Raw genomic sequence first — 25779 nt, 5'->3', positions numbered from 1 at the left:
TTATAAAAGTTTTAGGTGGTGTGAGATTTAAAATTGGATATTAGATCATAAATCTCCCCTACTTAACCCTTCCCTTAATTTATCTCCCAGACTAGTAAATGGAAGAAGCTTCTGGTTTTCTAGATAGAGCCTTTATTGTATATAAGGTGTTGTTGATTAGAAGGATAGGAAAATAGAAATACAGTACAAATCGTCTTAAATCTAGGCTTAGTCTATATTCCTTATAAAAACTCACCAAACCGATTTAGGCCACCTTTGGAGTGAGTCAGACCGTCAGTCCCGCGCCGCCAGGAGTCCCGCCAAGCCGGCAAAAAAAAAGGCTACTCCCCTTCTCTCCACCCCGGAAGTCAAAAAAACCCCGGCAGGCAGTCTGACATGCGCAGCAGGCGGACTGTTCATCTCCTCCCCAAAAGGGTGGTCCTTGAAAAACTGGCGTCTTTCAGTTATCCTAACCGACTGTTAAAAACTTTCATATTTTACCACATTTCCCCCCTTTGCTTCCTCAAGAAATGGAATGTTTCCTTGATGGAACAGTAAAAAGAATATAATAACTTCTGCTGACTAATAATATGCGAACAACAATACAGAAAAGGAAGAGAGGAAAGTTTTGTCCAGAGGGGCGATTTTTTTTCTTTCCTCATGAACCAACGCTTTGACATTAGTCTTGCAAAGGGAGAGCCTCTGCAGAGAGTACATGTTACAGATAGTATATAACAGAAAGGAGATAGTAAAAGCTAATAAAGCAAAACAGTTCATATAAAGTCTCTGAGTTCTCTTGTCTTCTTGAAGTGGTAAGATGTCATCAGGAGGAAACTGGATTCTGGTCTGGAAAACTGGATTCTGGACTCTGGACTCTGGTCTGGAAAGCTGGATTTCTTCTTTAACTGTTTGAATTGCTGTATTTTTTTTTTTTTTACTAAACCTTAGCATAGCATTTTGCAATCAGTAACACTTTTTACCACCATGTGTCTGGATCAAAGTCAAATTTAGTATGTGTTCATGACACCTGAAAATGTTATGGAAAGGTTATCATACCATATCTCATGGTTCCGAGACAGCCAGTGATTGTGCTAGGCCACAGGTGAATTCAACTGAGTGAGATAAAAAGATAAGTAAGTTCAGTTAAATTAGGTTAAATTAGGAGGGAGAGAGGATGAATACTGGACTGTGCCTAGTAATTGTGCTCTACATGGTCACCATCATAAGCAAACCATGGACTTATGTATACCTGTCTCTCCTTTTGTTGCACATATATTCTCTCCAGGGCCTGCATCAGAGTTCACAGCAAGTTAGTCTCTGAAATGATAAGTTTCCATATTTCTGAAATCTCATTAATTTCACCAAAGACAATATGATGGTAAAAATGTGTGCTATGCTGCATAACTGAGAATATATTAGTGATATATACAATAATTCCAAACCATACCCAGAGTATAATGACATATAAATAATAAATGAATGTAAATAGCTGATTATATTAGACATTGTTACATAATCTTCTTTTAGACATTATTACATAATCTTCTTTTAGCAAGTAGACCACATCATCTTATACATGAATTCTCTAGTATAACAGTAGCAGATACTTAAAGTGGTGATTAATTCATCAAAAAGAAATAAGACTTCAATAAGCAAGATTCAATATTCAATAGCATATACTTAAAATGCCTTTGAAAAGTCACTTAGTTCACAAAATCGGGTTTTTAAAGAAAAGCAAAAGAAACAAAAGTAAAAAAAAAAAACAAAAAAAAACAAAGCAAAACTAAAAACCAAAAATAAAAGGCAAAAGATTCGCTAAGCACCCTTTTGTGCTCTTAAAGAATTTAAAGGTGTGGTGAATTCCAGGTCTTTTCAGTGCCTTTCAAAAGTCAAAACAAAACAAAAAGCAAAAAGGATTAAAAAAAAAAATAGGTATAGGGTAGGGAAAAGGGTGGGAGAAATTGAGGTGGGCCAGAAAACTAGGCCATGTGCTTCAGTGCTTTTGCCTGTGGAAGGAAATGCTTGTTAAATTTTAAGGTATTTAAGCTGCTAGAGTTTGGGGTATGCCACATTGTTTTAACTGGTTCCCCAATTCTCTGCATGCCAAAGTGGCAGGGGTTTCTGAATTGTCATTGATCTTTCTAATGCTGTCATAATGTTCTTTATGGTAGAAAATGTGGAGTTCTCTAGCATCAGTTTTGTCTGTGCCACTGATTTTCAATAAAGGCTGATTTAATTGATGAACCACAACATTCAGCTGATGCTGCTTAGCAAATGCTACAATTGTATCATTTCCTCCCCACTTTCCAAATTTCTTTAATTCATCAACATATTCTTCAAAAGGGGAGTCATTTACTATAAAAGACTCAAACTCTTGTCTATGGTTAATCATATAAGAAGCAGCTTCTTGTCTGTGTCTGAGATGATTTCTACAGTGACCTTCTAGCTGGTCTGCTAAAGCCCTAAAAAGGCAATTTCCGTCTCCTGATACTTTACGAAGACTGAGTCCCAAAGCATTTAACTGATCAGTGGGATTATTAAATGGGAACTGCCTTTTTCCTCTGAACTCTCTTTGCTCTTTAACAGTTGCTATCTTTAGGGTTTTTACCTCTTTAGCGTCTACCTCAGGTCTATCTGAAATCTCTTCACCTATGAATGGTGCAGGCTTTATATGAGAGCAATGAATCCATGAGTCTTTTTCACCAATTTTAATGGCAGTAGGAGTTGTCAATAATACCTGAAAAGGTCCTTCCCAGGCAGGTTGAGTTCCACTGGTTTTCTGAAAATTCTTTACATATATTTTATCTCCTGGGTTGAACTTATGCAATGAAAAGTCTAATGGTCCTGCCTGGACCACAGCTCCTGCCTCATGGAGTTCACGTAGCCTGGTCTGTAATTCCTGTATATAGGAAGCAACAGAAGTATCACCTCCCACCAGTGATGTATAAACTGGGGAAAAAGTTTTAGCTTGGATAGGAGGGTGACCAAAAAGCATTTCATAAGGAGATATATGAAGTTCTCCTCTTGGTCTACTTCGTAGATAGAATAATGCCAATGGTAGAACATCAGGCCATTTCAAATGGGTTTCAGTACATAATTTGCCAATCATACTCTTAAGCTCTTTATTCATACGTTCGACTTGGCCTGAACTTTGTGGATGGTAGGGCGTGTGGAATTTTGGAGTCACTCCCAAGAAAGAGTAGATTTGGGATAAAATCGAATCAGTGAAATGTGTGCCTTTGTCAGAATCGATGCGGGCTGGTGGGCCAAAACGAGGTACTATCTCTTTAAGAAGAATTTTGGCAACAAAGGCAGCTGTGGCTCGGGGGCTGGGAAAGGCCTCCACCCACCGAGTGAGCTGATCAACTATAACAAGGCAAAATTTATAATGTCCTGCTTTTGGCATAGTAATATAATCAATTTGTAAGTGCTCAAAAGGTGTATATGCTAGAGGACGCCCTCCATAAGCTTTGGCCTTAAAAGCATACTGATTATAAGACTGACATGTGGAGCAGCCCGAGCAGATTCGAGATGCTGTATTAGTCACACCTGGTGCTATCCAGGTTCTCTTAATAGAGTCTACAATGCCTTGTGTACCAAAATGGCCTTTTCTGTGAACAGAGAGGCATACCTGGTGGTAGAATTTCCGGGGAAGAAATGGCTTACCTTCCGGAGACACCCAGATGCCATTGATCTGTTTCGCCTTAAATTTCTTTTTCCACTTTTCTACTTCAGAATCGTCATAGGTTAGGTTGGAAGGAATATCCTCAGAAGGTGAAAGGTTAAATACATGTTCAGGAGCTTCTAATGCAGCAAGCTTGGCTGCAGAATCGGCTCGTGCATTTCCCTTTGAAACAGGATCACTATTCCCTGTGTGGGCAGGGCAATGTACAACGGCTAGGGAAGAAGGCAGTTTTAGGGCATCTAAGAGGTCCTTGATAAGGTCCCCATTGGCAATAGCCTTGCCCGAGGATGTTAGAAAGCCTCGTTGACGCCAAATCATACCAATAAAGTGGCATATGCCAAAGCCATATTTCGAGTCAGTAAAAATGGTGGCACTCTTATCTTTAGCTATATTACAGGCCTGTGTAAGAGCCACAAGTTCAGCAGCCTGTGCACTAAAATGGGAAGGCAGAGAAGCTGCCCAGAGGGTGTCATAATCAGAAACTACAGCAGCTCCAGTAAAACGGGTTCCCTCTCTCATAAATGAGGAACCATCTGTATAGAGGACAAGATCAGGATTTTCTAAAGGTGTATCAAAAAGATCGTCACGGGGTTTTTCAGCCATATCAACTAAAGAAGCACAGTCATGCAATGGTTCCCCCGAGAATGGTAAGTTAGGGAGTAGTGTTGCTGGATTAAGAACTGTGCAGCGTTTTAAAGTGATATTCTCATTACCTAACAGGGTTATTTCATACTTAGCCAGCCTTTGATCTGAAAAGGCTTGTGTCCTGTGACGTAGTAAGAGAGCCTCCACTTCGTGAGGGCATTGCACAGTTAGAGGGTTACCTAGGACCAAATCAGAGGCTTTTTCTACCAAAAGCGCTGTGGCCGCCACTGCTCTAAGGCAAGGTGGCGCTCCAGCAGCTACAGGGTCCAGCTGAATTGAATAGTAGGCTATAGGACGTTGGTTAGGCCCCAGTGACTGAGTCAGGACTCCAGAAGCCACCCCCCTTTGTTCATGCACAAAGAGAGTGAAAGGCTTACTATAATCTGGCAGTCCTAGGGCAGGTGCTGATAACAAGGCCCGTTTTAATTCTTTTATGGCTGAGAGATGCTGGGGATCCAACTGTAAACTGTCTGGAACAGAACTTTTTGTAAGAGCTATGAGGGGTTTAGTAATTTCACCAAAAGAGGGTATCCATTGTCTACAGTACCCAGCTGCTCCCAGAATGGCTCTCAACTGCCTCTTAGTAGTGGGGGCAGAGAGTTGTTGAATGGCCTGGACTCTCTTAGAAGAGACAGAGCGAGTTCCAGCAGCCAAAATAAATCCTAAATATTCTACCTGGGGCAAACACCATTGTACCTTTGTCTTGGAAACCTTGTGTCCTCTCTTGTGCAGCTCCAGCAGTAAGTGACGGCTATCTTCCTGACAAATTTCAGCATTAGGAGAGGCCAAAAGTAAGTCATCTACATATTGTACTAGTATGGAGCCCTTAAAGGTAATAGAGGCCAGATCCTGCTGTAAAATTTGGGAAAATAATGTGGGACTGTCTACAAATCCCTGTGGGAGTCTAGTCCAGGTCCACTGTCTATTTTTCCAGGTAAAAGCAAATAAATATTGGAAGTCCTCATGTACTGGTATGGAGAAAAAGGCAGAGCAAAGGTCTACCACTGTGAAACATGTAGATTCATAGGGAATCGAGGAAATTATCGTAGCCGGGTTTGGAACTATGGAATGTCTAGGAATAACATAATTATTAATCGCTCTAAGATCTTGCACAAAACGATAAACAGGTTTACCATCTGGCCCAGGCTTGGGTTTTTTAACTGGCAAAATGGGAGTATTGCATGGAGAGTGATGACATGGAATAATAATACCCTGGCTTTTCAAAGCCTCAATTATAGGGGTGATCCCTTCTATTGCTTCCCTAGACAATGGATACTGTGGAATGGAGGGGGGTGGTCCCCCCTTAACTTTAAAGGTAACAGGCATGGCAGACTTAAGGAGCCCCACCTCATTAGGGGATGAGGCCCATAAAGACTCAGGAATGTCAGAGGGGATTTTGGATACCTCCCCTGCTGTTCCTTGAGCTTCTGTAAGTAAAATTGGTAATAAATGAACAGTATCCTCTGGCAATTGTAAGGAGACAGCCCCATCTGGAGCACAAGATATGGTTGCTCTAAGCTTGCAAAGGAGATCACGACCTAATAAATTTACAGGGGCATCAGGCATGAGTAAAAATGAATGTTCCACTGTTAAGGGCCCCATAGATACCATGCGAGGATTCAATTTTGCCACTCTCTGGCTCTTTCCTGAGACTCCCACTACATTCAAAAATCCTACAGGTCTACACCCAGCATCTGGTTTGCTTACTAATACTGATTTAGAGGCTCCTGTGTCTAGCAGACAATCATAATAAGTCTCCCCCACTTTTAAGGTGACATGTGGTTCATTACTCTGGGGAGGTGAATGGACTGGCACAAGTGCATTCAAAAAATCCGGATCTGGGAATATATGGCTTTCATTATCTATGTTCCATTCCTCCCCAAGACACCATCATTCCTGTGTCCTCTTCTGAGGGGGGTCTTGGTTACCATTATTCTGGTACTGCCTTTCTGTATTCCTCCAAAAGGATCTATTTCTATTTTGATTTCGCCTGTAATTAGAATTAGAATTTCTTCTCCAAGTCCTACATTCTCTCAATTCATGCCCCTCCTTACGACAGTAACAACACACCTTAGTGTCCTTGTTCCAGTGTCCACATGGCTGACTAGGAATCGCTGGTGCCAGAATGCTCTGTTTAGGGTGATCTGGATCTTCCTCACGTGAGTCAAAGACATAATTTGCAAGTTCCTTAATTCTATCTACTGAGAGATTTCTCCAGTCTGGACATTGTTTCAGAAAGTATCTGCGTATTTCTGGCAGTGAATTATAAACAAATGTGTTGAGAATGATACAGGAATCTCTTAAATCTACTGGATCCAATCTGGTGTACTGTCTAGCGGCCTCACAAAGTCTATCATAAAATCTGTTTGGTCTTTCATTAGCCTCCTGAGGTAGGCTTAAAAATTTCTGCCAGTTTTCCGGTTTTCTAGAGCAAGATTCCATTCCCTTCAGAAGTGTTTCTCTAGCATCTTTTAATCTTTGGAAATCCCTATCATCATTATAATTCCACTCTGGATCCTTTAGAGGCCATTCCACATCGGCCTTACCTTTCGCAACAAGGGCATTTCCTGCTGAGATAATATCTGTAATCTCAGTTGGGGACAGTAAAGTTTCCAAAAGGCAAGTAACATCAGCCCAACTGGGTTGATATGCATTAAATATAGTCCTTAACTGTGAAATTACAGTGTTTGGATTTTTCTCAAAACTAGGGATGATTGATTTCCATGCGCTCAAGTCACTTGGTCTAAAGGGGCTATATTTTCTGACTTGAATTGGCACTCCCTTCTTACTATGTTCTATAGCTTCCTGCAGAGGGAGTAGTTTCTGCTGATCTGATTCTGAACTTGGATCATCTCTAGTAGAAACAGCCATTTTGAGGTCTCTCTCCATATGTGAGAGTTTCCCCCACATCATAACAATGATAATAACAAAAACAATGATAATAACAAAAACAAAAAAAAAACAACAAAAAAGAATAAAATCCTTAGTCGTATGAACTATGGATGTGGTATTAAAAGGTATTTCAATTGCAGGCATAAAATTTCTACTTATATTAAACGTATTTTCCCAAAGATTCTCACGTATACTATTATACAAAAAACTTTTTGCTGCCTGAATGAGGAAAAAACCAATAATGTTATGAAGGACCATTGAGTAAACTATTCCTCTAAGTCGGGATGTTATGCTGTCCCAATACATTCCGATGAGAAAAATCAAAGGGATGGTAGAATATTCAAGCATCTTGCCCTTTAAACTGGGCTGGCTTTTCTGTTTAAAGCGAGACTTTCAGAGGCTTAAAGTCTTTAAGGGAGATTAGACAAAGGGAAAGTCCGCGGGGGGGGGGGGGGGGGTATTTGGAAAATCCACCGAATTAGCCGGCTTATGGCCAAACTAGGGAGGGTGGGAGGGTCCTTAAGGTCCCTTCGGGGTCGCCAAACTGTGAGATTTAAAATTGGATATTAGATCATAAATCTCCCCTACTTAACCCTTCCCTTAATTTATCTCCCAGACTAGTAAATGGAAGAAGCTTCTGGTTTTCTAGATAGAGCCTTTATTGTATATAAGGTGTTGTTGATTAGAAGGATAGGAAAATAGAAATACAGTACAAATCGTCTTAAATCTAGGCTTAGTCTATATTCCTTATAAAAACTCACCAAACCGATTTAGGCCACCTTTGGAGTGAGTCAGACCGTCAGTCCCGCGCCGCCAGGAGTCCCGCCAAGCCGGCAAAAAAAAAGGCTACTCCCCTTCTCTCCACCCCGGAAGTCAAAAAAACCCCGGCAGGCAGTCTGACATGCGCAGCAGGCGGACTGTACCCAGCAGGCAGTCTGACATGCGCAGCAGGCGGACTGTTCATCTCCTCCCCAAAAGGGTGGTCCTTGAAAAACTGGCGTCTTTCAGTTATCCTAACCGACTGTTAAAAACTTTCATATTTTACCACAGTGGACATTCTCAAGATTATCCCTCTCTATAAATTGACAAGGTAAGAGGAGAATTACTGCCTATGCTCAAGCCTCAAAGCTATGATGAAGTTTCATGGTAAGATGATGCTCTGGTGACCTTATAGAAGTATTGAGTGAGTTAAGATAGTAGATAAACTAGGAAGAAAGATACCTGAGATCTTAAGGATTCATTTGGTTTCCAATTAAACTGTCCTAGTGTCCTTCCTATGTCTATTCTTAAATTTTGCTGGAGACACTGTAACAACCAATGAGGAGTAATCCAATCCTATCCATGACATTGTTTCTTCTACTTCTCTTCAGTTTCCATTGCTAGATTATCACCTGCCTTTTAAGTATGAGTGTACTTGGGGCAGCTAGGTGGCGCAGTGGATAGAGCACCGGTCCTGGATTCAGGAGTACCTGAGTTCAAATCCGGCCTCAGACACTTAACACTTACTAGCTGTGTGACCCTGGGCAAGTCACTTAACCCCAATTGCCTCACTAAAAAAAAATAGTATGAGTGTACTCCAAAATTCTCTCCTAAATCTATTTTCTTTTCATTCTGTACACTATCTCTCTTGTTGGCTATATCAGTTTCAATGGGTTCAATAACCATATCTACATAAATAATTTTCATATCTATATATCTAGCCACAGTCTTTGTTCATATCCCTAGACATGCATCACCAACTGCTTCTTGGACCTTTAGAACTACATTTCCTCTTTACAACTCAAGCTCAACATGTCTAAAACAAAACTCATTATCTTTTTCCCCAAACACATCCCCTTCTCAATTTCCCATTTTCTATCAAGGTTATTACCATTCTTCCTGTCACCTATATTCAAAATCTCTGTGCTATTCTTGATGCCTCACGTTTCTTCACTCCTTATACGCAATTAGTTGCCAAGTCTTGTGGATTCTACATCGACATCCATGGTGTCTGTCTCTTACTCCACTCATATCATAAACACTAATTAATGCCCTTATCCCTTCTTGCCTGTACCACCTTCTCATCAGTTTCCCAGTTTCATGTCTCTTTCCTCTCCAATGCATCCTTAGCATAGCATAATGGTTATAGTTATTTCCCAAAGCACATGTCTCACCATGTCACTCTCCTGCCCAACTCAATATTTTCTGTCCAATTCCTACAATCAAGTGCAAATACCTTTTACCAACTGAGGTTTTATCCCTTATTACACATTAATCCTCTTCACATACTTCATGGTTCAGTGAAATTGTTCTTCATGTTTCTCGTCACACACAAAGCACTCTATCTTCCATTTCTTTGCTTTATGCTCATACCTGGAATGTATCCCATCCTCTCTTCTGCATCCTAAAATCCCTACTTTTCTTTAAGACTCAGCTCAAATGTGACTTTCTTTGTGAAAGCTCTTTTGATCCCAAACTGTTAATGAAACACAAACCTCCATTTAATTTGCATTTATCATGTAAATGTTTCATGTATAAATGTGTCCATCTATTTTACTCAGAAAAATTTTGAGGATTTTTGTTTTTATTTTTGTTTTTTTCCCATTTTTACCTTTGTAATCCCAGCACCTAGCAGAGTAGTGGACACAGTTGCTTGATAAGTGCATATTAATTGGTTGAATTCAATAATCATATATTAAGTACCTATGCTTTGTCAGATACTCTGATAAGTATTAGGGATACATAGACAATAATCTGTCCTCAAGCAGCTTTTATTTTATTTGGAGGAAATGTCATTTCCCTGGGAAACTAAATTAGAGATATATACATTGTACTTACTGGGATCAGAGTAGCTCAGAAACTGGGGAGATAGAATGACTTTAAAAACCAAATTCAGGAGTTTATATTTGGTCCAAGAAACAAAATAGAGACACTAGGGTTTCTTGATCAGGGCGGTGACTTGGTCAGATCTCTGTATTAGAAATACCATTTTGAATAATGCATTGAAGAAGGGTTTGAAGGGGGGAGTCCCTGGAATTAAAGAAGAAAAAAATAGCACGTTATTACCTCCTGAAATAATCCTGGGGTAAATAAAAATCTTAACCTATTAAAATAATTATATTTAATTTCATAGTATCTAAAGCCTTATCACCATTTTACCAAACTTCTAATATTAGCATTTGAACTGAAATGTCTCTTGATAACTTCTTTATAAACTTAAACTCAGAATAAGCTTCATTCTTGGTGCGTACATCAGCCAGCCAAGGGTAAATGTGGAGCCTATATGAATTTGGGAGTTAAGTAATAGGCCAACATTCTGTTCATTTTTTGACAGTACACCAATCATTCATTGCAGAGACATAGAAGCACAAACATATCTAATTATGGATTCAAATGCATTTATATGAATGTTCAAAATCATATGAATGTGAAGACATTTAAATAAATGCAGTGTGTTTATTTGAATTTTAGACCACACTATACATGTTTATTTGAATATGTGATGTGCAATCAATCAAATAAATGCACTGAATGGGTTTATTTCATTCCACGATTGCACATTCAAATAAATGTCTAGAGCATTTATAGGAATGTAAAAAGTGTCAACAATCAAGACTTTTTTTCCTCTTTCTAAAAGCATAAACAGGCCAGATTTTCTGAGTTCAGGGATATGTACGTGACTTGACTACAAACTCATTAAATGGGTTTTCATAAACCACTGTTGAAAGAAGGTTTTATTACTTAAGGGACACACTACATACATAAGCAATATAAGCGGGTCACAATTAACAAGATCAGTTCATTTTGGCCTGGTTAAAAATGGGTATTGATCTACTATGTGACGTCAGCAATAAGTATAAGTTCGGTAGATAGCTATATTGGAAATGGCAATGAGGCCATGACTATCACATATTGTCATGTATAATTGCATCTAAAACAGCAATGTTAGATAGATAGATAGATACATGCATACATACATACATACATGCATACATATATATGGATTGGAGATTTCACTTGCTAAACTGATCAAGGCAATAATCCAAATCTTATAATTTTGAACCTCCTTTCCCTACTAACGCTCCTCCTGCCCCAATTTAGAGACCTAATCTAAACTTAATCATTGATCTTAATGCTAAGATTGAATATTTTTGAAGTTTGTTTTTAAACATAATTTTCCATTTTAAAGGGAAGTTTTAACTATATGTACAACTAAAACGGTCTCTAAGAATTCTTTTCTATTGCCTCATTGCTAGTTTTGTCTAAATTACTCTGTATTAAATGGAATAGCCTTCAGGATATTTCTTATTATGTTTTATGTTGTTTTTGTCCTTCATTCTTGAAGAAGACCATGACATGATGATGTCATGACTTGCAGTGAATTGGATCTAAGTGAGGGCTTTGCAAAATCTCCAACTTCACCCTCTCCTCCAGAGCCATCTAGGTCCAGTGGCAAGATGTACATCAGGATGACTGGAAATGACAACAGATGTTTAAGGCAATTGGGATAAAGGGACTAGCTTGATGTCATGGAGAAAAACAAACACTTCCTAATGATTCGAGCAATCCAAAGTTGAGTCAACTATTGTGAGACTATTCCACTTTGGAATTTTTCAAGTAGATACTTTATGACCATTTTTATGCATGTTATAATGGAGATTCCTTTTGTATTTGAGGTGTATTAGGAGATTAGAAGCTGGCAAAATTCCTTGAGACTCTAATTCTGTAAGCTTCAATTTCTTCAACTTTGTCTCTTTTAAAAAAAAAAAAATTAACTTTGTCTCTTTCTAACTATACAACATAACTCCTGGTTCTGTCCTCTGGAGATAAATAAAACAAATCTAATCTATACACAACATGAAAGACATTTGGATACTTGAAACCAATTATTGTACCTTCACTGAGTCTTCTCTTATTCAGGTAAAAATTCCCAGTTCCTTAGAGTGGTTAAGTGGTTTCCTTAAAGTCACTTGATTAGATATTGGTGGGTACATGATTATTCTCATTCCTAGAAAAGTACTTTGTTTTTGTTATTATATACTATATTAATTATGGCAATTAAATGTTTGCCTGGAACTTGCTCATCTGTATTATAGAATGATAATCTGATATGAATATTATAATTGAATGTTTTGATTCAAGGCTTAAAATATTACCGTTGTGGTAAAAAGTTTTTTAACAGTTGGTTAGTGAATACGGAAAGACACCAGTTTTTAAAGGACCACCCTTTCAGGGAGGAGACCAACGGCCATGCATGGGCTTTGCATGTCAGCCTAGCTGCTAAGCACTCTACTTCCAGGGTGCGAGCTTAAAAGGCAAGGAGAGAACAGAAGTAGGATCTCTTGCCTGCTCTCCTGGTCCTATGACTGGTGCGACACACAGACAGACTTGGACTGGAGTTGGACGCAGCCCGGCTCGCCGTTAGCAGCATGTGCTTGGCTCTCTCTCTTTTTCTCCCCCCAAAGGTGGCCTTGGGCTTTTGGTGAGTTTTATAGGAAATATAGACTAAGCTTAGACTTAAGACTATTTGTTTTGCATTTCTACTTTCCTATCCCTCTAATCAACATCACCTGGTAACTACCACACAATAAAGGCTCTAACTAGAGACCAGAAGTTTCTTCCATTTACTAGTCTGGGAGATAAACTAAGGGAAAGGTTAAAGAGGAGAAATTAATGCTCTAGTAACCAATTTTAAATCTCACACCATCAAGTAAACTATCACTCAATCTTACATAAGGTAGTTAAATTTTACCTAGTTCATTCATCCCTAGGCTTTATGTCTTTTCCAGCATGCATTCATTGCCAGAAATTCTAAATAATAGTCACAATAACTCCACTACACTTCTTTTGAATTACCTGATCTTGTTTGACTTGAAATCATTTTATATAATGCATCAAAATTTAACTAGTGTGACAAACTTCATCAACTTTTCCTGTACATCTGGAAAATACTGAATAACCTGAACAACTTGAATGTCATCTCTGTGGACCATTCTAAAGATAATTGTATTTATCTGCCTAGATGTCAAAAGTTTTTATAAGCTCCTAAAATCCTTAACCCAAACATCTCTAACAACAAATCTTGGGTCCTAGAGTGAGATTACATCTCTTTCATGCTTGTAGGGGTAATGCTGAGGATGTGAGGATGATTCTTTAATATTAGTGGCTTTATCTTTCACTGTTTTTATTCTCTCAGCCCCACATCCCCACAGCATTATCAGATAAGAATTAGTCAGGCATACTTAAGTATCTCTAAGAAAGAGGTATTAACTAAGTTGGTATAATAAGATAATATGGTAAAATTCTGATGTGTTCTTACACACACACACACACACATACACACATATGTATGTATAATAAGGGGAAAGTTGGTTGGAATTTAGAAAATATCTATTTGGAGGTAATTTTCAGGTATTGGTTGTTGTAAAACTTTGTGTACTCAAGAAATTCTCATGTGATGTGGTATACTCTCTTTTTATGGGCTCCTTGTAGGGAAGATCAAAACACAAAATAAGAAGAGGACAAGAATGTCAAAATGCCTATATCTGAAGCCTCAAAGTGAAATATGAATTGGGCTCAAGTCCAAAAAAGTTTTCTTATAAGGGCAGATCTTTTTTGATCTCTTCCCTATAACCATAGTAGCTTTCTATGGTCAGGGTTCTTTTTATTTTTTGCTAAATTTTTAAAGTTTATCTCTGTTTTCGGATACCAAGGTCACTGTCCCAAGCTTTTTGTGCTGAGAGCCAGGGTTTTCTGTACCAGGGCCTCTGGGGCTAATGGTTTGCCCACTGTGCTAAAGCGACCAGGCCTAGTCACACCTGTTGTGCCTTGTGTTCTGGGCCAGGCAGTTTGTCTGCTTCACTGAGGCTAGAAGCCTCACAGCTTGTCTGCTGTGCCACTGGACTACTGAGCCAGGACCCCAGGACTTTAGTTGTTGATCGGTGCTATGACTAATAGCCTCCTGCTGGCTTTCCTAGATACCACCTGAACTGGGCTATACTCCCCTTTTATTCAAATAAGAAAGTCCATTCATGAACTCCTTCTAAGTTATTTTGGGCTAGAAAATTGTTTCCCTCTGTCTTTTGTGGATTTTGTCACTCCAGAATTCATTTATAGGCATAATTTAATATTGTTTCTGAGGGAAACCGGGGAGAGTTCAGTCAACCTCTTGGCTTCTTTCCATCATCTTTGCTCTGCCCATGGTCAATTCCTTTGGTTCTGTTTTTCCACAACATGACTAACATGAAAATATTTTTGGCATAATTGAAATATATGACCTATATAAAATTATTTACCATTTTAGGGAGAGGACAGGAAAGGGAGAGAGGGAGAAAAATTTGAAACTCAACTTTTAAAAAAATGAATGTTAAAAAATTGTTTTAAAATGTAATAAGAAAAATAAAATGGTATTAAAATGAAATATTTGAGGTTAAACTTATTTTCAAAATGTATTAATTGGTTTGAGCCCAATGGAACTATACAATGACAACTTTACAAAATAAGTTCATATATGTTTATTATTGTAACAACAAGAAATAAATGTATATTTCTCATCCAAATTGTTCATGAAGTAATAAAGTAGCACTGAAAATGAAGCAAAGATAAATATTACTAAACATTTTAAATAAGCCTAAACTAATAATATGAGAAAATGTTATTGTTGTTTAAAATATTGTAGAAGCATGGACTGAATAATTTTCTCTTTAAATATTTCTATATATTCTGGTTTGTACAGAAAGTTTTATGCTCATCTAAATGAATTTTCTTATTTATTTTCTCAGACAATGAATCAAGTATATTTGGAGTACATGGGGTAATTTCTAAAAATCCACAGTTATTTATACCCATCATTTTTTTGTTTTTGCAATATTTTTCAATATCTGGACAACAAAAATTTGAAAACTAGCATTCAAAAATAGCATTATTCATTTATAATTTTTTGACTGACAAAGAACTACAAGCAAACAAAGGCTGTAGCCTCAAGATCTATAAACAACCTTTAATATTAATATTATATTACCCCGGGGCAGCTAGATGACAGGGGCAGCTAGATGACACTTACTAGCTGTGTGACCCTAGGCAAGTCACTTAACCCCAATTGCCTCACTAAAAAAAAAAAATTACATTACCCCAATTAAAGTGGTACACATTATTTACACACTTTAAATTCAAGTAGAGTTTTTTTTTCCTTTTTTTTTCTTTTTGTTTTTGTTTGCAAGGCAATGAGGGTTAAATGACTTGCCCAGGGTCACACAGCTAATAGAGTTTTTTTCTTAAAAATAATTCAAGAAAGTGTTCTTTTTATATAATATGTATTTCACATACATCAAAAATTGGTTGAATGGCATATCCACTTTCTCGGATTATTTTTTTCCCAAAATATCAGGGCATTTTGTTTGTCTTTAGGACTTATCTTTCCAGTAATTTTAAGTTATGTTATTTAATGTGAATTTTGAAAGCAAGCAAACCAACTAATGCTTGCAGTAAAAATTTCTTCACTGTCTACTTTATTTCCATTTTCTTTCAGTGCCAAAAAAAAACTTTTACTGAATAGCTACTCTCCTGAAATGAATTAGTTTTTAATTGCAATCTTTGATCAAAACAGTTGAAAATGTTCCATTTCTATCATTTTAACATATGTGTTCATTGACAAACCAGAAAAAAAAAACTTATAAAATTTAGCCTTTTTCTATTGTATTTTCTGCATGTTTTATAATATTCCATGTTATTGATTTAGACATTCTGATATGTTTATCACATTCAAATATATAGAATATTTGTTATAATATATGTATATTTTAAAAGATTCCCATTTGTTTTTGCACTGGTAGTATTCCCATCTAAAATATTCTTTCTTGGGTTCATTTTATTAAGGACTCTCATTTAAAAAATACTATCATTAACATGTTATGTAATCATAAGTCCACACATGATGATGGCTAGACTGGTGTGATCCAGTCATTTTTTTCCAGTTGTTTATGAATTTTTGTGGCCCTAATTGTTTGCTTTTTGTATGTTTGTTTGTTTTTGAACAACATACTGAAGTAGTTTTTCATTTCCTTCTTCAGTTCATTTTTCAGATGAGAAATTGAGTCAAAAATTGTTAAATGACTTGGCCAAAGTCACACAACTAGTAAGTCTCTAAAGCTGGATTTGAACTGATGAAGAAGATTCTTCTAGGCCTGTGTCACTTAGCTACAAACAGAGAATGATGATTCAGAGTTATGTTAAAATTCATTAACTAGTTTGCATGCTTCATTCTAGTTGAATTCTGGAACACATTAAACATGTGTCAAATAACATTTTATTATTTGTACTAAATCAATTTTGTTTTTCAAATTCTCATTTCATGACCTATCTAGATCACCTAGGGAAAAAAAAATAAGATTAGCAGACAGTAGAATAAACTATTTTAAAACATTCTGCCTTTGAAATGAGGAGGGACTTTAAGAAAGAGAGGGGATAAAAGAAATAATTATGGTTATGTAATTTAAATAAAGCTTTGTCATATACATGCATACATACATATACAACTATGTACTGACAAACAAATAAAACTGTAAATTGCAAGGGGATACTTTAAGCAAAAAAATTTTGATAAAGATTTTATACCAAAAACATCTATTCTTAATAAAAATATGAGGCCAAAACACATTTTTTTCAATGCATCAATTCTAAAGATTGACAGAAATGAGCAATAAAAAGGAAATCTTAATTGTTGGAATGGATATGAGTAAACAGGGACATTAATTCATCATCAATTCTAAAAAAGAAGTTGGATTTATACTAAAAATATCATTACACTATGCATACCACACAATCAGTGATATCGTCATTAAAAGTACATCCAAAAAAGATCAAAGGGAAAGGTCTATGTTGAAAAAAATAGCTATAACAATAATTTTGTCATAGGAAAATCTAAAATCAAAGTGGATGACATCAATTGGAGAATAATTGAACAAACTTTGTTATATGAATGTAATATAATGTTATTCTTCCACAGGCAATAAAAGAATTCACAGAAAAATAGTGAAGATTGGGTGAGCTGATACCCAATAACAACTTCCCAAAGAAAACCAAAAATAATATGTATAATGGCCCATTAATATAAAGAAAATCAATGTTGAAAGACAACAGAACTGTGATTATATTTTTACTTATAATTTATTTTTACTGTTATAAACATACCTAGAAATTTCAAACTAGCTTATTAAATTGCAATTAGATGACAGTAGGGGCAACATCAAATTGTATTAAGATCAACTTTGTGCTGAAAATTATAGAAATCATTTATCATATATAAATCCATTGAATACTTATTGTGAAAAAAATTAGCAACTTCATTTCACTAGTCAGTGAAAGATGGCAAGTTTAAATGACTACAGTTGGATAATTAAAATGTATAATGGTTAATTATTAAGGGGAAGGAGAGAATGAAAAATTGACCAGTCCAAACATTTTTTCTCAGTCTTGTTTCAAGAATATATTACAGCAAACTATAACTGTTGTAATAGTTTGCAACTTACTCAATGAATAAAGTGAATGATTCAAGAATATAAGTTTGATTAGAACATATACACAGGCAAGAGCTAGTACAGGTATTATCAAACTATTGCTTGTCACTCAAATTTGGCCAACTGTCTGTCTTTGAAGAGCCCAACAGCCTATTAAAAAAAAATCTTAGCTTACATAAAAAAACAAAACAAAACGAAAAAACAAACAAAATAAAACAGGCAGCAGGACAGGTTTGCCCATCAGGCATCAATTGGCTGACCTCTGGTCTAAAACAGTGAAATATGTTTAGGTAAATACATTTAATTGGATTAAGTTAAATTAAATTCAACAAATATTGAAGAACTGGCCATGTCCAAGGCTCTGGGCTAGGTGTTGAAGCAACATGTCAGCAATTGAAAGCATTAGTCCAAAAGAAAATATAGTTAAAGCTTGCTATTACCAAAAAAGAAGAGCCAGTTAGAGCAAGGGATAACTGCTGCACAAAGTGTGTTCTCTTCTTATAAAGGAAATGTCAGGCTTTCTAAAGAAAGAGCCTAGACTGAATCATCTGGGATAGGCAGGCATTGATGGGTTGTCATCTGTATCACTGAAGAGATTAGACATGGGAATAAAAACAAAGATACCTTCAGGGACTGAAATAATTCACTATTTTTTAAAAAAGGTTTCAAATGTCCTTCCCAAACAGGCAGTGACCATTGTACTTTATAATCTTTGATAAAGACATTAAGCAATATATTTCTAAGGAGAGAGGTAGAATAAAATCCTGATTAATGATAGATGCATTAGCTCAGATTTACAGACTCAGAAATTGTTTTATTAGAAATGAATTGTGTACAGTATTTGAAAAGTGTGTTGTCTTACCAAAAGTGATAATTCAAGTATTATAGCTGATTTAAAATATTTCATTATATTGAATTGAAATTTAAGTATGACACTAATCAAATTTATACTACAAAATGAAAAAAAATGTTCTGGTAAAGATAAAATACAACACGTGTTCAGAAAATGGGGTCATGGGGGTAGGTAGGTGGTACAGTAGATAAAGCACCAGCCCTGGATTCAGGACGAACTGAGTTCAAATACGGTCTCAGACACTTGTCACTTACTAGCTGTGTGACCCTGGGCAAGTAACTTAACTCTGATTTTCCTGCAAAAAAAAATCAGCATGTAAAAGAGAGCTTTTTATTGAAAAATAATTATGTAATAAAATACATTTATTTTATATTAATCTTTTATGTCTTTTGTTTTCATATCACTTTAATTTCTGAATATGTGCCTTCTCACTACGTCAAAGAGTCATTGCTTATAATAGGAGAGATAGACACAGATTCATAAAGAGGCAGTACAGAGGCACACAGAGAGAGGAAGAGAGACAAAGAGGGAGGGAGAGAGAAAGAAGCAGTTCATCAAAACTAGCCAACACACCAATACATTCTGAAAAAAAAATAAAAACATTGTTCCAGGCCCCTAGTCCCCCATTTCTTCAAAAAAGAGGGAGCAGTATATTTGTGGTGCATTTTTCAGAACCCAGGAGATTAGGGTTCTTTAAACATTAGTAGATAGATGAGTAATTGCTTATCAGAAAATACATTTTCTAATTAGCTGGGGTGGAGGCTCAGAGCTAGTTGATGAATATGAAAAAAGTTTATAATTTTATTAATTACTAATATCATATCATCATATATATCTGGATAACTTTAGAATGAAGGATGATGAAAATCATTGTGGTGACTATTGAAATAACACAATGAGCAAAGTGTTGCTTTATTTTTCCTCATTCTACTTTATTATATAACAGCTTTTATGATGGTGTGGGACATCATTGGGAAGAAGACAAGTTGGAAAATCAATGATCAATTAGACATAATTATTTCTAAATTAGATTTTATATGTGGCATGTAATACTGTGCATGTTTGTCTAATAGGTGATGACCCTTGATATTTTGACAGTTTTGTTAATTGAATAATATCATAACAAAGATATAGATAGATAAATATAGTTATATATCCAGATCTCTCTCCCCTTCTCTGTCTCTCTGTCTCTTTGTTTCTCTCTCTGTCTCTCTGTCTCTCATCTATCTATCAAAAACATACAGGTTGGGGCAATTAGGTGGTGCAGTGGATAAAGAACTGGCCCTGGATTCAGGGGGACCTGAGTTCAAATTTGGCCTCAGACACTTGACACTTACTAGATGTATGACCCTGGGAAAGTCACTTAACCCTCATTGCCACGCAAAATAAACAAACAAAAAACAAAAAGGAAAACAAAAAAACAAAACAAAAAACATACAGGTACCTGGAGCCTGGAAAGCTGAGAGCAGAAAACAAAAGAGCTTAAAAACTCCCAAACACCTATAAACTATACACAACTTGGGGACAATTAACAATTCAAATTCTTAGAGAAGAGGGGTTTTTTTTGTTTGATTGTTCTGATTTTTAAAGAATTTAAAATAACATTATAAATGAAAGGATAACAATGGAGGAAAGAAATGAGAAAAATGGGAGTTTTGAAGGAAAAAAAATGAAAAAAAAATACATCTACAAGAGATGCAAATCTGGAACAGCTAGGTGGTGCAGTGGATAAAGCACCAGCTCTGGAATCAGGAGGACCTGGGTTCAAATCTGGCCTCAGACACTTGACACTTATTAGCTGTGTGACCCTGGGCAAGTCGCTTAACCCTCATTGCCATGCTCCCCCCCCAAAAAAAGAATGAATGAAATATAAAATAATGACTTTAAGAAAACAAGAGACTAAAAGGTAGTTAAAAGACTAAAAAAGTAGAAGGCTAATTAATATATCTCCTATAAAAAACAACTAAGAAAACAGATCAAAGGGAATGAATTTAAACACTAGAATGCCTGAAAGTCATTTCACACACACACATAAACACACACACACACACACACACACACACACACTCACACACAGTCTATTATCACATTTCTTGAAATCACTTTTTAAAACAACAATAACAACAATGACAAAAACAATAATTGCTTAGGTATATTACAAGAAAGGAAAGTAAAAATGGAAAAATTCTACTCATCACATACTAAAAGAAATCTCAAAATGAAAATGTGTAGGAACATCATAACTGCAATCTAGGATTTACTGATAAAAATACTGCTACCAGACAAAGAATTCAAGTACTGAGGGAAAATATTGATCATCAAACATCATTTAGCAGCTAATACTATGAAGAAGTACAGAGCATGGAATACAATATTTCATATGGCAAAGTAGATAGAGAGATAGATAGATAGATACACACATATATAGGCTTTTATTCAAGGATAATAGAATATAGTTCTACAGAAGAGAAAATGGATTTTTATTTAAAAAAGAAAGCTTCTAGACATTCCAAAGAAACACTAGAGGCATGTAAAATACTGAAAAACAAATACAAGAGTAAAGAGTAACATAAAAATGTAAATTGAACTGAAAAATCATGAGACAATATGAGACAGTAGTACATATGTTCTGATGAGGGGGTCGGTAAAAATGACCCTTAGGGTCTCAATATCATCAAAGGTCATAAAGAGGTTAAAAAACCCAAAAGGTCTTTGAGTGATTTGATTATTTTTTTAATATTATTAAATGAAAAAGGGGGGCAGCTAGGTGGCACAGTGGATAGAGCACCTGTCCTGGATTCAGAAGGTCCTGAGTTCAAATTTGGCCTCAGACACTTAACATTTACTGGTTGTGTGACCCTGGGCAAATCACTTAACCCCCACTGCCCCTCCCCCCCCAAATTAAACAATAAAATGAAAAAAGGAAAATAAGGGGGAAAGCAATACACCAGAGAATAAAAGGGGAATGGGGGGGTAATATCACATAGGGGTACCAGTAGAAATCTATACAAATGAGCAAAAGAGGAGATTGAGGATTTTCACAACTTCATTTTAAATTGTTTTTGTCAATGGAAAGTAAAATACATACTCCACCCTACCACCACAAAATACGTGTCTGTTTTAGAAATATAATAATTTAATTAGGAATCAGGAGAGATTAGGGAGCAAAGAGGATGTAGTTATGGATGAAGGGAGACATAAGTCAAGCAAATAAAAATAGATGTATAGATGTATATGTATGTGTATGCATGCATGTAAACCTGCATGCCTGCATGTATGTATGTATATGAAGATCATGAAGAGGTAAAGAAGAAACAGGACAGGAAAAGAAAAAAAGAAAGAAAATGAAGGTTTGATCAGAAAAAGGGTGGAAGGAAAAGACAAAGCCAGGGGAAGTTGATTGCATGAAGCACACAGCATTGGTGCAAAGCATATTCCATTTCAATTACCCTCTTCTGTAAAGAGAAGAAGAGATGAAATATGGGAGAATATGAGAAACAGAAGTAACACTCATGATGATGAACATGAATGTTATGCCTTTCCCACAAAATTGTAGAAGATAGCAGAATGTATTAGAAAGTTGAATCCAACAATATATTGCTCACAAGAAACCCAATTGGAACATGAAGATTCACAGCAAATTAGAATAAGGAGCTAGAACAAAATCTATTATTGTTCAGCTCTACTAACAAAAATCATGAGTAGTAATAGATTTTAAAAGAGAGAAGCAAAAATAGATGATTAAAGAGATGAAATATATTTTGTTTAATGATACCATATAAAATGAATTAATTTCAACATTTCATAAATAATAGTTTTTTACCTTTCTATCTATCTATAATCTGCTTATTTATTTGTTTGCTCATTTGTTTGTTTGCTTATTTTGCTTTACTACCACTTTCTGACTGAAAAGGCTGACTGGTCAAAGTGAATAACTGCACTGCCACCTAACATCTAGATGATAAAAATCTCTCATAGCTCAGTCAGTGGGGCAAAAATAAAAGAGCTCTACAAATCCCAAGCTAACAATCTCTTTTTTTCCTGCTGACAGTACACTGTTATTATAGCAATGAATGACCTTGCTCATCACAGGAGTAGATATTCCTTTACTATGGGCAGGAGTTCATCTTGCATTAGTAGAGGAACAATCTGACTTAGCATGGAGCAATTTAGCTTTAAAGCAGCCCAGTTTATTGGAGAGGCCTCCCATCTAACACCAGCTCCATATCTATTAGCAAACTTTTATGTGCACAGTTCCTGAGAAAACAAAGGCAATCAAGACCCATGATTTCACAATTTTGAAATGTTCTCTACATATGTTCCATACATATATATATATATATATATATATATATATATATATATATATATACATATACATATATATATGCATAAATACATCACTATGATGGTACTTCAAAATCATGCCCATTCTCATGGACAGTATGCATATTGATTGAATGTGGTGACACAGGTTTATGGTTAGAATTTTAGATTATAATTTTAAAAATTATTTTTACTTTATATTCTGTTTAGTAAATGTTTTGATTGAGTTAATCAAGTAAATTGGCTAGTTGTTTGTGTGGTGGTATTTTTTTAATATATGGGAAATTAAACTATGCGGGCTCAGGAATTAGAGTATTCAAGAGTAAGGACATAGTGACCCATCCATTTTACTTTTATAGCCCTGAGGGAATTCGTTTTCACAACACAGCATCTCCTATGAAGAAACCTTATCCTGCTAATGTGGATGAAGATGGATTGATGGAACAGAGAGAGAAAAAAAGAAAAGGGCAGAGGATAAGAGACACCTGCTATCTATCTATCTATCTATCTATCTATCTATCTATCTATCTATCTATCTATCTATCTATCTATCTATCTGTCTGTCTGTCTGTCTGTCTGTCTGTCTGTCTGTCTGTCTGTCTGTCTGTCTATCTATCTATCATCTACCTTTCTGGGGTGGCTAGGTGGCACAGTGGATAAAGCACCGGCCCTGGATTCAGGAGTACCTGAGTTCAAATCCGGCCTCAGACACTTGACACCTACTAGCTGTGTGACCCTGGGCAAGTCACTTAACCCCCATTGCCCTGCAAAAGAAAAAAAAATTAAAAAAATTTTTAAAAATAAAATAAAAATAAAAAAATATATACCTTTCTCTCATCTATATATCTATCCCTCCATCTCTCTATCTCTCTATCTATCTCATCTTTAAAAAGGCAAATAGATTGTCTTATGTCATATATATCAAAATTTTGGTGATATGTTTTCTATTGGATGAATGAAATATCTGACTATGTTAGAATGTCAATATTGATTGTCCTCTTAGACTACAAAGGAATACAAATTAATAATTTTTTTCTATTTAGAAAACATTCTGATAGCAAAATATTGATAACATGAGCGACCCTTCTTTCACTTATGAAGATAATTAATTTGATTTGCTATACACAAGATTTGTTACATTCAAATAATTTTCATAGGTTATGCTAAATCATTTATTGTCCCCTCCCGGTTTCCTTCATAACAAACATTTATTAGATAACTTTCTAAGTTTAAGGATATGCAAGGTCAATTTGAAATTTCTTGATTTTACCATAAGGAGACTTTATTTAATGATCTGACTGATTCTGTGCAACCACAGGCAAACCACATAAGTTCTCTGAGTTTCAGTTTCCTCATCTATAAAATAGGCTTACTGATAATTGCCATACCTGCTTTATATGGTGGTTGTGAGGAAATTACTTTATAAACCTTGAAAGTTAGTTGTTATTATAAGAAGTGTAAACTATTAGAGTACATTAGGGAATAGGATTTAAAAAAATCTTTTTCTAAAAAAAATTTGGCATATGTGAGCAGTTCTAGCATCTTCGATTTTCACAGACACACTCAGATTATTAAATGGATCTGTGATTTCATTGAGAGGATGCTCCTTTCAATAATGCAGATTACACCCTGCCTGGCCCTGATAACATGTGTCTCCTGGATGTGTTCTCATAAACTGTTCTAAAATCCCAAATAATGAACTAGATGCCTCTGTTGCTTTTTGCTGACACCCTAAGGATAATAATGTGGTGCTGTGTTTTCAATTAAAGCTGAGAATCTCTTTAACACATTTATAATGCCTGGATGTTCTAGCACTCATACTTAAAACTAGCTATGATATAAAGTCACATATTAGTCATATTTGAGTAGCTTCATCTCCCTGAAGATAGGCAAGTTACCCCTAAGGAAAAAAGGAAGAAATGTTTAGAGTTTGTTGTTGTTTTCTCGAGGTTACATGCATATGTGTCATGGATTGCAAAAATATATAAGAAACATATAATGCATTCTTTTTATATAGCCATAATATAAAAATTTCTTACTCGATATATCAGGTAATTTCCCTTTAATTAGGGAAAATAATCATAATAAAACATTTAAAATATGTTAATTTATGCCATAGCTGGTTTTTACTATGTGTATTCTAAGATCAAGACACCAATGATACGTTAAGGATATTTTCAGCTTTAAATCTGAATTTTCTTTTTTTTTTGTCAGTTTAAGCTAAGCTCTTAACATTATTGTAAATTGAATGTAACCTTCTCTGTGTATTATATGCTGGAGGTAATACTTTAAAATAAGTGGAAGATAATTATTCATTCATTTGGTATTCATTGAAGTAACATTAATCACAATGAATTCATTTGGGATTCATATGGAATATAACACATAATTCCAAAGGAATTCTACTGTACTCCTAGTCTATCTTCATAATTTGTGGGCCAGGTAAGTGTGTTTTGCAAGGCAGAAGATAATTTTGATTCTATCATGAAGTATATATTTTATTCTTATGCTATTCATATTATCTAATAATATATTGGCTGCAGATGAATAAACTACTCACCTGAATCCAGTGACTGACATTCTTTAATCTTGTGCAGCTTAAAATGCTCAGTCTGTGAACCAGAGAAGTTGTAAAAGCTAACTGCTAAGCTTGGGTTATTTTCCCTTTCCTGGATGTTTAGAGGACAGTTTAATAACATATGCAGGTCGATGAGAACTCTTTTAATTTTTGCAATTATTGAGCATTTATTTTCTCCCTTTAACCTCTTTTCACACACTGAAAAGAAAGAAATACAGAAGCCTTGTAGCACATAAGCAAAATCAAACAAAACCTATTTCCACATTGGTCACATCCAAAAATTCATTTCTTATTCTGTATTTTAGTCCAGGATCTCTATATCATGAGA

This window comes from Dromiciops gliroides, chromosome 1 (genome assembly GCF_019393635.1).
Source record: "Dromiciops gliroides isolate mDroGli1 chromosome 1, mDroGli1.pri, whole genome shotgun sequence".
In the NCBI taxonomy this organism is placed as follows: Eukaryota; Metazoa; Chordata; class Mammalia; order Microbiotheria; family Microbiotheriidae; genus Dromiciops; species Dromiciops gliroides.
The sequence above is the reverse complement of the archived record's forward strand: the minus strand, read 5'-3'. Positions refer to the sequence as shown.